The sequence below is a fragment of the Zea mays genome, chromosome 9 (assembly GCF_902167145.1).
Source record: "Zea mays cultivar B73 chromosome 9, Zm-B73-REFERENCE-NAM-5.0, whole genome shotgun sequence".
Classification (NCBI taxonomy): domain Eukaryota; kingdom Viridiplantae; phylum Streptophyta; class Magnoliopsida; order Poales; family Poaceae; genus Zea; species Zea mays.
The window spans coordinates 148,314,985-148,329,870 of record NC_050104.1 but is presented as its reverse complement, the minus strand read 5'-3'; positions in this window follow the sequence as shown (position 1 = coordinate 148,329,870).

Here is a 14,886-nt window from a genome sequence, read left to right as displayed (position 1 = left end):
AGAGGGAACTCTACACCGCATCGCGGATCCGCCGGAAAAGAAGTTTCCTCCAACAAACTCCGAAAATGCTGGAAAGACGCTACCTCCGACTCTTCGGAAAAAGATCGTCTCCAGGGAGGCTGGAGCTAGAAGCTCGCTGACCCACAAGCCCCCGAGTACTACTTCCCCGACGAAAGAGTGGACACGGGTCGCGAGAAAGGAGGAGACCAGGGAGAGGCAAGTCGTTCTTCTCGTTCCTCCGACCTCAAAGGAGAACGGAAAGAAAGACGCCACGACAGCAGTACCGTTCTACCCCGACGTCCTCTTCATCGGGAGAGTGGAGTCGCCCGCCATCTCTGATGACGAACCGACCGCGCCTGGAGAAGAACCACCTCAACGAGAATCCCGCCGACGGAGGAACCGACGCAGGAACGTTCGACGACATCACGCGACCGGAGAATGGGATCCGGAGCAGCCTGTCTCGCGAGACGAGGTCTCAGAGATAGGGGAAACTCCGGAAGAACGCGTCTTCAGGGAACGAAGGAACTCCCGATGACGTGATCGCCGACGAACTCAGGAGCAAGCCGAGCAAGATGCAAGGCAACGCCGGGAGAATCCGCTCTTCGGGCGCAACCTGAACCCCGACTTCGCCCGAGCTATGAACACGCCGAGCGAGGTCGGAGGCGTTCTAGCTCGGATAGCTGACGGACTTCCTCGGACTCCCGACGCCGAGGGATACCGACGCCTGTTCACTCAGGCGGCCAACCATCTTCTACCGCTCGCTCACCCGCCGAACGATTTGCGACATGCCATCAACAGTCGCCGAGACGCGCGAAGCTCCATCAATGCTTCGCGCGAACGGCGGCATGAGAACGAAATTCGCCGTCGGGAGGAGTATGACCGAGATCATGGCTTCCCGACTCAAAGCCAGGCCACCAGGACTGAGTCGGCAACAGCTTCAACTGGCGGCACCACCCGGGGACGGTCGAGGAACCACCACCACTACTCCCCTCCCCGGGACAGGCGTCATCCCCGACGACAGGAGGATACGTGCGGAGTATCCGCTCTTACTCCGCGCCTTAGGGCCATCCAATGGCCTCCCAACTTCAAGGTATCCAATGTCGACAAATATGAACCTAAGCAGGATCCAGGGGGTTGGTTAGCCGTCTACACCACCGCTGCTCGGGCTGCCGGAGCATCCGAAGACGTCATGACCGCGTATCTGCCCATCGTCCTTGGGCAAGACGCGCTGCAGTGGCTACGACATCTACCCCGACACTGCATCGACGACTGGGGAGACTTCAGTCGACGTTTCACCGCCAACTTCCAGTCTCTCTCCGACGAGCCAGCGCAACCATGGGACCTCAAATCCATCAAGCGCCGGGGGGATGAGACTCTCCGGTCATACCTCAAAAGGTTCCAGACCATGAGAAACCGCATCCCCGAGGTCACGGAGGCGGCCGTGATCGAGGACTTCTACAGAGGATCCAATGACTCGGCTTTCGTCCGAGCCATACTACAAAAAGCACCGACTACCTCCGAGGAGCTGTTCCGGGAAGCCGACCTCTACATCACCGCCGACGAGCGGGCCCAGGATCTCATTGGAGGAGCAAAGCCTGCACCGGCAGCACCGCGACGTGACGCGAACCAGCCATCCGACAAACGCTGGGAGAAGAGGCCTCGAGAAGAAGTACACGCCGCCGGACCACCCGCCTCTCGCGCCCGAGGAGGACCTCGTGGAGGCGAGCGCACGCTGGACGACATCCTCGACGCCCAGTGCCCGTACCACAAGGACATACGCCACACTCTTCGAAACTGCCGGGACTTCAAGCACTCCGTCGGGCACGGCCGACCCTTCCAACCTCTACCGCCTCCTCCGCCGAGGGGAGGACCAGATGAACCACAACAGCCCCATCGGCAGGAGGAGGGGGGAGGAGGAGCTTTCCCACGCGTTGACAGGGAGGTCAACGTCATCTTCGGCGGACATGGCTCGCAGGAGAACAAAAGACAACAAAAGCTCAACGACCGCCAGATACTGGTGGCAGCCACAGGTCCTCCCGCCCCATACCGGTGGTCGGAGCACCCGATCACTTTCACTCGGGAGGATCAGTGGCTCAACTTCGACCATCCAGGCAAATACCCGCTCCTCGTCGATCCGGTGATCCGAGAGAGCCGGGTAAAGAAGGTGCTAGTGGACGGGGGGAGCAGCATCAACGTCACCTTCCCCCGTACACTCCAAGGCTTGGGAGTTCACCTCAAAGAGCTCCACGAGTCGGACACTCCTTTCTTCGGCATCGTGCCGACGGAAGGGGAATACCCGCTGGGCCACATCTACATGCCGGTCACCTTCGGAACTCCGGAGAACTACAGAACCGAGTTCCTGAGGTTCGAGGTGGCGAACTTTAACTGCGGGTACAACGCCATCATCGGGAGGCCGGGACTGGCCAAATTCATGGCCATTCCGTACTATACATACATGATACTGAAGATGCCGGGACCACGAGGAATCATAACTATGCGCGCCGACTTCCAAGGCGCCGCAGAGTGTTTCCGAGTGGCCATTCAAGCAGCCCTCACCACCAAGCCGTCGACGGTTCCTTCTACATCGGCGAACTCTAAGCCTGAGGAGGACCCCACGGTACCGGCGAATGAAGCTCAGGCCGCGACCTCTATGCGGCCGACTGAAGAAACCAAAAGAATCAACCTGGGGTTCGCTGACGAGCGCAAGACGGCTATCATCAGCTCCAGCTTGGACGACAAATAGGAAAGCGCGCTCGTCCAGTTTCTGCAAGATAACCGGGACGTATTCGCATGGCAACCTGCGGATATGCCGGGAGTCCCAAGAGAACTGGCCGAGCACAAACTGAAAGTCTACCCCCAGGCGAGGCCGATTCGACAAAAGCTACGTCGCTTCACGCCCGACAAGAGAGAGGCCATTCGTGCCGAATTAGCTCGCCTGGTCGCGGCTGGATTTATTAGAGAAGTATTACACCCTGAGTGGTTAGCCAATCCTGTTCTTGTACTCAAAAAGTATAAAGTGGATTGGCGCATGTGCGTCGACTATACCGATCTCAACAAACACTGTCCGAAGGATCCCTTCGGGCTCCCGAGGATAGATCAGGTGGTGGATTCCACCGCTGGATGTTCTGTGTTGTCTTTCTTAGATTGCTATTCCGGGTATCACCAGATTAGTCTGGCAAAAGAAGATGAGGAAAAAACAGCATTCATCACTCCGTTTGGTGCTTTCTGTTATACCTCCATGTCGTTCGGCCTCAAAAACGCTGGAGCGACTTATCAGAGAGCCATTCAAACATGCCTAGCCGATCACTGGGGCAAGCGTGTGGAGGCTTACGTTGATGACGTGGTGATCAAAACTGAGAATTCGGAAAACTTCATCGAAGATTTACAGCTGGTTTTCAACAGCCTAAGAAGATATAGATGGAAGCTCAATCCTGAAAAATGCGTTTTTGGGGTACCAGCAGGAAAGTTGCTCGGATTTATCGTCAGCCACCGGGGAATTGAGGCTAATCCAGATAAGATTGAAGCTATCATGAAGATGGAAGCTCCTCGGTCACAAAAGAAGGTTCAGCGACTCACCGGATGTATGGCAGCTCTAAGCAGATTTATATCCAGGCTGGGGGAGAAAGGCTTGCCGTTTTACAAGCTGCTTAAGAAGGTGGATAAGTTTCAATGGACTTCAGAAGCACAAGAAGTTCTAGATGCATTGAAAAAATTCTTGACAACACCACCAGTACTAAAACCGCCCCGGCGAGCTACGCCGACTCAACCGGCTGAAGATTTACTGCTATATATCTCTTGCACGACTCACGTGGTAAGCACTGCGTTGGTAGTCGAGCGAGTGGAAGAAGGGCATGCCTATCCGGTACAACATCCTGTTTACTTCATTAGTGAGGTTCTAGGCCCCTCAAAGAAAAAGTATCCTCAGGTTCAGAAGCTATTATATGCAGTACTTCTAACTGCCCGCAAGCTGCGTCACTACTTTGACGACCACAAAGTCATAGTAGTCACTGGTTTTCCAATAGGGGACATTCTTCGCAACAAGGAAGCTATCGGCCGAATAGCCAAGTGGGCTTGCGAGTTGGGATCCCATGATATCGAGTTCCGACCTCGCACTGCCATCAAAACTCAAGCACTGGTCGATTTCGTATCAGAGTGGACAGAACAGCAAGTTCCAGACAATCCAGAAACGGCAGAAGTATGGCGAATGTATTTTGATGGTTCGCTGAAGCTGCAGGGAGCAGGAGCAGGGATTCTCTTCACTGCACCTGGAGGCGAACACCTCAAGTATGCTCTCCAGCTGCTATTCCCGGCCTCTAACAACGCAGCCGAGTATGAAGCTTTGATACACGGATTAAACATCGCCATATCACTGGGTGTCAAGAGACTGATGGTATATGGAGATTCTCTGGTAGTCATCAGTCAGATAAACAAGGAATGAGATTGTTCAAGCGATTCAATGGGAAAATACTGCGCCGTCATCCGAAAGCTAGAAGATAAATTCGAGGGTCTGGAGTTTCATCATATAGAAAGAGATCGGAACACGACGGCCGATGTACTGTCCAAGCTCGGATCCGGTCGGACTCAGGTCCCGCCCGGGGTCTTCGTGCAAGAAATTCTCCAGCCGAGCATCTCGACGGATTAAATAGAAGAGTGCAACATCATAGATCAACCCAAGTCAGACTCTGATGACTGGAGACAACCGATTATTAAGTATATAAAGAATGAAGAAGAACCAGATGACAAGAACTCGGCAGAGCGCATTGCCAGACAATCAGCTCACTATACACTCATTGGGGAGGAATTATACAGGAGGGGCGCGTCAGGCGTCCTCATGAAGTGCGTTCTCCCGTCCACCGGGAAGCAACTTCTGGAGGAAGTCCATGCAGGGCAATGTGGAATACATGCAGCATCCAGAACACTAGTCGGGAAGGTCTTCAGGTCAGGATTCTATTGGCCAACAGCAAAGAATGATGCAGCCGAGCTAGTTCAGAGGTGTGAAGCTTGCCAATACTTGTCAAAGCAACAGCATATGCCTGCACAGCAACTGCAAACCATACCAGTAACCTGGCCTTTCGCATGCTGGGGACTGGATATGATTGGACCTTTCAAGAAAGCTCAAGGGGGATATACTCATGTACTGGTGGCGATTGACAAATTCACTAAATGGATAGAGTTCAAGCCCATTGCTTCTTTAACCTCTGCTAAGGCCGTGGAATTCATACAGGATATAATATTCAGATTCGGGATACCAAACAGCATCATCACTGACTTAGGATCCAACTTCACCAGCTCAGAATTCTTTGACTTCTGCGAGCAAAAAAGCATTCAGATCAAATACGCATCTGTAGCACATCCAAGAGCCAACGGGCAGGTTGAGCGAGCCAACGGAATGATACTGGAGGCACTCAGGAAAAGAGTCTTCGATAAGAATGAAAAATTCGCAGGAAAGTGGATAAGAGAGCTGCCTTATGTTGTTTGGAGCCTGAGAACTCAACCTAGCCGAGCCCTGCATGGAAACACTCCTTTCTTCATGGTCTATGGGTCGGAGGCAGTGCTGCCTGCTGATCTCAAATTCGGGGCGCCAAGATTGATCTTCGAAAGCATAGCAGAAGCCGAGGCCACCAGGCTGGAGGATATTGATGTACTTGAGGAAGAACGACTGAATGCAGTGATCCAATCTGCACGGTACCAGCAGACTTTGAGGCGCTATCACGACAAGGCTGTGCGGCAACGTTCCTTTTCGATAGGGGACCTCGTCCTCCGCCGAATTCTAACGGGGGAGGGACGGCACAAGTTGTCACCCTTATGGGAAGGGCCTTTCATAGTATCAGAGGTCACTCGGCCCGGATCGTATCGTCTCACTCAGATGGATGGCACAGAAGTTGGGAACTCCTGGAATATAGAACACCTCAGAAAGTTTTATCCCTAGTTGTATCTCAAAACTGCTGGGGCAACGATGTAATCTGTAAAGTGGAAATATGTCATCAATAAAAAGAGGTTTTCAAAGATACTCAGTTCATCTACGATTGACTTGCATTCTTACTTAACTCGGGGTGACCACTATGCCCTGCTAACGGAGCAATCGACTTAAGTCGGCAATGACTTAAGGCGGTGCAACATGCTCACGCTCACTTAACTCGGGGTGACCACTATGCCCTGCTAACGGAGCAATCGACTTAAGTCGGCAACGACTTAAGGCGGTGCAACATGCTCACGCTCACTTAACTCGGGGTGACCACTATGCCCTGCTAACGGAGCAATCGACTTAAGTCGGCAACGACTTAAGGAGGTGCAACATGCTCACGCTTACTTAACCCGGGGTGACCACTATGCCCTGCTAACGGAGCAATCGACTTAAGTCGGCGACGACTTAAGGCGGTGCAACATGCTCACGCTTACTTAACTCGGGGTGACCGCTATGCCCTGCTAACGGAGCAATCGACTTAAGTCGGCGACGACTTAAGGCGGTGCAACATGCTCACGCTTACTTAACCCGGGGTGACCACTATGCCCTGCTAACGGAGCAATCGACTTAAGTCGGCAACGACTTAAGGCGGTGCAACATGCTCACGCTAACTTAATTCGGGGTGACCACTATGCCCTACAAACGGAGTTATCGGCTAAAGTCATTGATGGCTTAAGTCGGTACAGCATATTTGCGCTCATACAATTCAGGGGATGACTTCCATATCCCACAAACAAACTTCATAATCATCGTGCGTCGTTTCATTACTACAAAATTACGAACTAATGAATTCTGATACAATAAAAGAGCAGTTATATCATCTGAATACCAAACTGAGGCCCTCTAACTCGACCATACTAATACGCGCTCAAAGCGCGCAAAAGGTTTTCTATTTGGCAATGTCTTTCTCAGGAGCGACCGACGAAGAAGAGCGACTCGAGGAATCAGGGGCAGCGATCACGTCCGCCCTTATGTCATCAGGAACAACCACGCCGGGTCTCCTCATCAAGATTCGTCCTGCCCGAATAGCCTTGTCCATGGCTTTGTCGCGCTGAGCTTTGAGAGTAACAGCAGTTTCTTCGGCAACCCTAGTAGCCAGCTGAGCAGCTTCTAACTCCTGAGCAATGGATTTCTTAGAAGCTCGGAGTTCCTTGATGGTGGCATCCTTTGCTGATAGCAACTGCGTAAGGCGGGTCACTTCGTCCGAAGATTCCTGCAGCTTGCAACGCTGATTGTCCAGTTCTTTCATTGTAAAACGATGGCTTCTCTCCAAGATGGTCAGCGAATTGCTAGAATCTCGGTACAATCTATCCAGATTATCGCGAGAAGCAGCGAGGATACGTTTTTCTTCCTGCAAACAAAAATCAACCCCTTCAGAAACTAAACAAGTGATTAGAGCACAGCAAGGCAAGGCACAGTTTTGTAAGTCACCTTTTCAGAGTCAAGCCGAGCATGGAGAGAAGAACTCAGAGCATTGGCGTCATCCAAGGCAGCGGAGACCTGATTCAACTCAGTTTGGCTCAAAAAGTACTTCTCCTCGAAGTCAGCGCACCGTCGAGCCATCTCAGCTTGATCTCGGGAATGTTTTTCCTCAAGAGCTGCAATCTGCCGAGTCATTCCTATCAAGAGGTAATCAAACGAAATGAGGTTAGAAGGTAAAACATTCCACGAACAAAGGCAAGGAAGAAGAAGAAAGGACACTAACCAGCATTAGTTGCCTCCAACTCGGATACACGACGAGGAAGCAACACTGGATTCCAACGCTCAAGAGATGAAGCCACTTCTGGGATGGAAGCACCATGTGACTTCAGCTGGCTGACCATTCCATCCACCAAAGCCTGATAAGAAGAGCGGATGAACATAATGACAACAATCCATGCAACATAAAGATCAAACTAAAGCACAGCACAGCACCTGGAGGTTGGAAAAGAGCGAAGGGATTCCCAATTCAGGAGAAATCAGCTGATAACCAGGTGCCAGACCACCACCCGAAGCAGCTTGCAGCAGACCAGCAGGAACGAGCTCAGTACGTTCAGCAGAGCTTAATGCCAGACCAGTGGGGATGCTGCCCTCTAAAGCGACCCCCTGATCCAAAGTTTGGGCTACCACCATGCAGCCAGAGTGTGGAGGAGATCCTGCGTGAACGTCCATGGAAGTACAGGAAGGAGACCCTGCTCGGACACCCTCGGGGGCTGGGTCATAGTTGGCGCTGCCCACTTGAGCCGGATCATCCCCGGCAGTACCCTCGGGGGCTGGGCAATGGCTTATGCTCTTCATCCGAGCTAAGTCATCCCCGGCGACATCCTCGGGGGCTGAGCATGCGTCGGCACTATTCTTGGGGTCCAGGCTCTCTGCAGTAACCACTTCTAAGGTTGATGGGCCTTCGATTACTTCCATGGGACCAGGACGATCCAAATCAGTCTCCCGACCCTCGAGATCGCGCTCTAAGGTCGACGAGGCACGGGATGACCTCAACCCAGCATCAGGCACGGCAGCACAAGCCCCTGTCGCATCATCATCCACAGGCTCTGACAACAAGTCCTCTGGGACCATATCCTCTAGAGTTTGATCAAAGTTGGCCAGGGACAGTTCTTGCAGACCAATAAGGGCAGACAATGCAGGAGAAGGAACTCCACTACTCTCACCGCCGGCGATGAGCTGCCGACTGTTTTTCCGAGTCAAAGGAACTTCATCCTCTTCCTCCTCATCCTCCACAGTGACAACGCAAGCAGCACCCCCATTGGGATCAGTAGCAGTTTGGGCACACCCATTGGGTTCAGTGTCAGTAAGGCCAGTTGCAGTCACTTCTTCAGCAGCAGGAGCTAAGGTACCAGCGTCTTCATCAAAGCTGGATACTCGCCGGAGGCGTCTTCTCTTCTTCTTTTGCTCATCAGCAGAAGGCTCGGGCTGACTGGTCCGGCTAGGACGCCTCGGACGGGTGCTGACAGGTTTCGGGACATCCAAAGTTGTATCAATCTCAGGAAGGGGCACCACTGCCAAGGTACCATCAGGAGCAGCATTGGACGAATCCTCGGCTAATAGATCAAGCATGTCATTTATGTCAGCATCACTGGGGTTCAGAGGCACTTCGAAATAAACCTGCCGTTCATCATCAGGAATTGCCCCGAGCGAAGCAACCAAAGTACTGACTTCCTCAGCAGAGGGTCGCACTCTAAGGCCCAAATTGCTGTCGGTCGCAGGCGGATTTGACACAAAAAGGGTGAAAGCTTTAGGAGGAGGCAGGTTCCAGGCCGAGTATGCCACTGGAGCACCAACATTCGAAACTTTACCCCTGAGGATCATCTCAAGTCGGCTTACCAAGTCAACAGAAGGAATTCTCCTATTGGTAACTCGGGTTGAGTCAGCCAACCCTTGATACAGATATGCTGGATAGGCCCTGTCTTTCAGTGGCTGAATGTTCTTGAAAACAAAATCTGTGACCACAGCTTCGGCAGTCAGACCTCTCTCTTTCAGTAATCCGACTTCAGTAAGCAATACGCCTGCCTCGGCCACTTCTTGATCCGTGGGGGGCTCAGTCCAACTCGGAGTACGAACGTCTGGCTGTCTTCCTGACCGGGAGGGGAGAGAATTTCCATAATTATCAACTATAAACCACTCCAGACGCCAGCCTTTAATGCTATCTTTGAGGGGTATCTCGAGATACTCGGTCTTCCGCCCACGACGCATCTCCAAACTGGCACCTCCGACCAACTGATGTTGCCCCCAGCCATTCCAGGGCGACAATGATACAGATACTTCCATAAACCAAAATGCGGCAGCACACCGAGGTAGGCTTCGCATAGGTGAACGAAAATGGAGATTTGGAGAATGGAATTAGGGTTCAAGTGGGTCAAGTTGATATGATAAAAGTCAAGAAGGCCACGGAAAAAAGGAGAGATTGGAAGGCCGAGGCCGCGGAGAAGAAAAGGAGCATAAACTACTGACTCGTGGGTATCTTCGGTTGAGACAGTAGTCCCGTGGCAGATCCGCCAAGAACAGAGTTCCCGCGGAGGAAGAACCCCGATGGAGACAAGACGGAGAAGATCAGTTTCGGAAATAACGGACATGTGGTTACCTGCGAAAGGTAACTGACTGTTGGGGTCGATTGCGGGGATCACCGCAGCAGACGAGTTCGCAGTTTTTCTCTTGGGCGCCATCTTGCTTCTCACTGGCGGGCAGAGTAGGAGGCGAGTGGCAGAGGAGATTCAGATGCGGGAATGCAAGAACTAGGGCACGGAAAGCAAAGGCGGCTAAAAGCGCAACTCTTATGGGATATTCTTGAGCCAGATACCCATTCAAAAAGTGCCCAGTCATCACCCGGTGGTTATTTCCGAAATCCCAGCATGCCACGTGGACATCCGACAGTTATTTCTAAGAAAACCGACGTGCCACTTCATCACTCGGTTATTATCCTCAAAATAACTCATGAGGCTGGCTATCACTCGGCGTTGCCTCTAAAACGCTGACCTCGTGTTCAATCGCTCGGCATTACTTCTAAAATGCCGGCGTCAACCTAAAATCACTCGGCGTTGCCTCTAAAACGCTGACCTCGTGTTCAATCGCTCGGCATTACTTCTAAAATGCCGGCGTCAACCTAAAATCACTCGGCGTTGCCTCTAAAACGCTGACCTCGTGTTCAATCGCTCGGCATTACTTCTAAAAATGCCGGTGTCAACTTTCAATCACTCGGCGTTGCTTCTAAAACGCCGACCTCGAATTCTGTCGCTCGGCGTTACTTCTAAAATGCCGACGCCAACCTCCAATCACTCGGCGCGGCCTCTAACACACCGACCACGCGTTCAATCGCTCGGCGTCACTTCTAAAATGCCGACACCGACCTCGTATTCTATCGCTCGGCATTACTTCTAAAAATGCCGATGCTGACCTTCTATCATTCGGCGTTGCCTCTAAAACGCTGGTCTTGTGTTCGATTGTTTGGTGTTACTTCTAAAAACGCTGATGTCAACCTTCACATCGCTCGGCGTTGTTTCTACTATATCAAAAGAAACAGTTCAACAGTCAGAAAAAGCAACGCCGAGTCATCAAAAAGGGGGGTCAACGACAGTTCTTCATTAAGGGGAAGTTAATGAAATTACAAACCAACTCTTTGCGAGTTGGTGCTTCCCTGCTACTACTCTACATTACTACTACTACTAAATTACACTATACTACTCTACATTACTGCTACTTTATTCTAACTACACTATACTAATATCTAAAGACCAGTGGCGTTTAGCCACTGGCCTTGCTGCTGCTGCCCTTGCCGCCGCCGCCCCTGGTGCTGCCCTTGCTGCTGCCGCCTCTGGTGCTGCCCGTGCTGCTGCCGCCTCTGGTGCCGCCCTTGCCGCCGCTGCCCCCGCCGCTGTTGCTGCCGTCGCCGTCGCCATCATCGTCGTCGTCGCCGTCGTCGTCATCGTCATCTTCGTCCTCGCCGCCGTCCGAGTCCTCCTCGTCCGAGGAGAACGCAGACTCATCCGAGCCCTCGAGCCCGGATCGCTTGACGGCCCGGATGTACGTCCAGACCTCCGCGGCAATCCCCTGGGAGTCGTCTGAATCATCAGACGACACCGGGGGAGAGACGGGAGCCGGAGATCCCTCGGACTCGGAGGAGAACTCCTCCTCCGAGTATTCCGAGTCGCCGAAATCCTCCGACGGAGGAGTCGGCTCACGCTTGCGTTTATTGTTCTTGCCCATGGTGGAAGCTTTGGGAGAGAAGAAAGGGAAGAAGCAGAGAACAGCAAAGGATGCGAAAAAACCAGGGGAGCAAGGGCGTTATTTATAGAAAGGAAAGGCAACCGCTCACCTCCAACCGCGGTCACTGAACAGTCGCAAAGCATTCAATAAGCACTTCCACCCATCTGAAGACACGTCAGGCGGCTGACGCCGTTTCATGCAACTCTACACCCATTGGGACTCCAGTCAACAGCGCAAAGGATATGATTACACTAGCCGTCCCATCACATTACTACTCAGAAGTAGCCGGCTAAAACACTCAGCGTACCAAGCCGTCCCTTGCCCACACCCATTGGGGAGGGGACGCCCAGGAATTATCAGTATATTTTTCAAAACGGTCACATCCGTGCAGGGCATGCAGTAAATACTTCAAGACAAAAATAAGATATCAGTAAGGATCAGAGGAAAGCCAAATATAGCCAGCAAAAGTACAAGATATGACCGACAGAAGCGATGTGGGGACTAGACAGAGAACGTCCATCAAACGTCCAATCAAGTTGCAGAAGCAAATAAACTGCATTACCTAGCAAGATATGGATGGATTGCAAACTCGGCTGCTAAAGACAAAATATATGCTGACCTCTGCAGCAAAATATTGATGACATAATGCTGACCTCCAAAGCATAATGCAAATAACTTCATGCCAAATTCTACAAACGAAAGAGATGATTTTCAGCAAAGAGGCACGAAAGGAAGACCTTCGAATGGATTATCCTTAAAAAATCCATTTGAAGGTCGGGGGCTACGCCCATTGGGTGCACCTCCGGTGCACCCCATGGATTATCATTCTAAACCGATATAGCGCCGACTTCTAAGGCGTGGGACAAGATTGAAAAGACCAATTCTCAACCAAGATGCAGGAGCGCGAATGGAGATAATCTTTGGGGAAGACCTTCGAGTAGATTGTCTTCTAAAATCTACTCAAAGGTCGGGGGCTACACCCATTGGGTGCACCTCCGGTGCACCCAATGAAGTCCAGAATCCTACAATTCAAAATGCCGACCTCTAAGGCACAAGCACAAAACTAAACTTCGGTCGAACGAGTGATCGGAGCAAGAGAAGACAGCAGGAAGTCATTTTTCGGACCTTGGATCTTTGAGTTGATTACCTCTAAATCAACCCAAAGATCGGGGGCTTGTGGGGGATAGATATCCCCCGGGTCCACTAAAGAGATAAAAGACCTCACGAAAGGCCCAAAGGCCCAATAAATCGTAAGGTCGTTCTTTCGTGGGCCTGGGGAAATACAATCAACGAAGCGGAGAAGACGTAAGACCAGGTTGGTGCAAACCCGGATGGCCCACATCGTCGAGCAAGCGGCTGCAACGGAGACCCGACTTTCCCGCGCTGGAGCTCCCATGCAACGAAGCCGTGCGAGGATAAGCCGGGGAGGATCACGCAGGATAAACTCGAGAGGTTCTCTATCTTTTAGTTACTTGTTGTTATCATATCCAAGTGTATTGCCCCACGGTCGAGTATATAAGGCCTAGGGGGCACCCCTTCAGAACGATCGACTCTATTCTTAGCCACCCACGTAAACTCTCTGTGCCCTCAATCCAGAGAGTCCTCTTGTAACCACGCCCATATACTCACCAGGACGTAGGGTGTTACGCACTTCTAAGCGACCCGAACCTGTAAATCTTGTCCATTGTCCCTCGTGCGACAGACACGAACCATTTTGCTACAGTCGTTGACACCGTCCTACTCCTAAAAACACCTTGAGGGGCAACCCCGGGTGTGCGGTCGGACCCAAAACACCGACAACATGTGACTTCCAAATGTGTATGGACAAAGCAAAGTAAGCCAGTGATGCCATTTGTTGGAATGACAACGAATGGTCTAGGTTTTTACATCTCTCAGTTTGCAAAGTCTAATCCTAGGAACCCTAAACCAGGTTTTCTGGGGCTAGTCAAAATTTTAGAAGGGGTGGTGTCTAAGGCTCAGTTAGAGAAGGACTTTGGGTTCCATTTTCCCTGGGATAGAACATGGAAAGCAACTGAATGTCATGTTGGATTCATTATGCAGTTCCCCTCTCAAGAGAGGTTGGAAGAGCTTATACATTTTCTGGAGCTAAAAATGAATTTGTCTGGTGTTAAATTGGTCATGGTGTCCTGGAGCTCACAGACCAAAGCTAAAGGGAGATTACACACCATTTGTGTTTCTACAGAAAATATCCCTGAGGAGATGCTTAGCTATCAAGCTATATGCGAATTGGGATCTATTCTAGGTGTTGTGGAAGAGATGGATCTGAAAGCCCTTATGCCCCGTTTGTTTCGTTAGAATTGAATTCTATTCTAATAATTATAATTTAGACAAAACCAATTAAGTTAAAATAGTTATCTATGTAATGTATTTGTATAATATCCTAAATCATATGAGAAAGTTAGTTATACACTATATTTATGTTATAGAGAAGCAACTAGAAGAGTGTGCTATAAATTGTACATTAGAAAAGTAGCATGTAAATCCATATAACCAATTTCCATCTCTCGCCCCATGAATTTGAGATAGGCTTATATATACACTTTGAAGAGTTGTGAAATGTCACAAAAATAGCCTACTCCATTAGTTAAATTCCAATTCTTCAAAATGAAGAGAAACAAACGACCCCTTAAGGAAAATGGTTGTGTGAGGTTTAAGGTTCATGTGAAGAGTATTTCCAAGATTCCTTGACATTGAGGTTGGGGTGAAACCCTATTTGTATGACATATTTCTCAAGATTGATACCATGGAGGAGAGAGGTTGAAATGAGGAGTTGGTGAGTCTGGGCAAAAGAGCTTCAGTAGAGACAAATGTGATAAAGAAAAAAGAAGAAAAATCTAGTGATAAAAGAGCTAGATGCGAGAAAAAGTGAGGGAGGATCTGGTATAATCATAGCAGAAAAGTGTGGAGAAAACAAGAGCTCTAGAAAATCCAATAAATCTTTAAGTGGGTTTTATGGGAAACATTTGGAGGAAAACATACAGATAGTTCCTTTGGATAATAAAGAGGATGTTGATAGAGTTAACTTTGATGATAGTGAGGAGGATTTGCTTAGCTCTCATGAGGCAGATGACTATTTTGCAAAAAAAGGGAGTTCTAATGCAAGATTCTCAGGGGAGTGATAATGTACACAAAGAGGATGACAATCTGAATGATGGCTTTTAGATGATAAAAGGCAAATCCAAAAATGGAGAGCAAGCAGAAGGTGT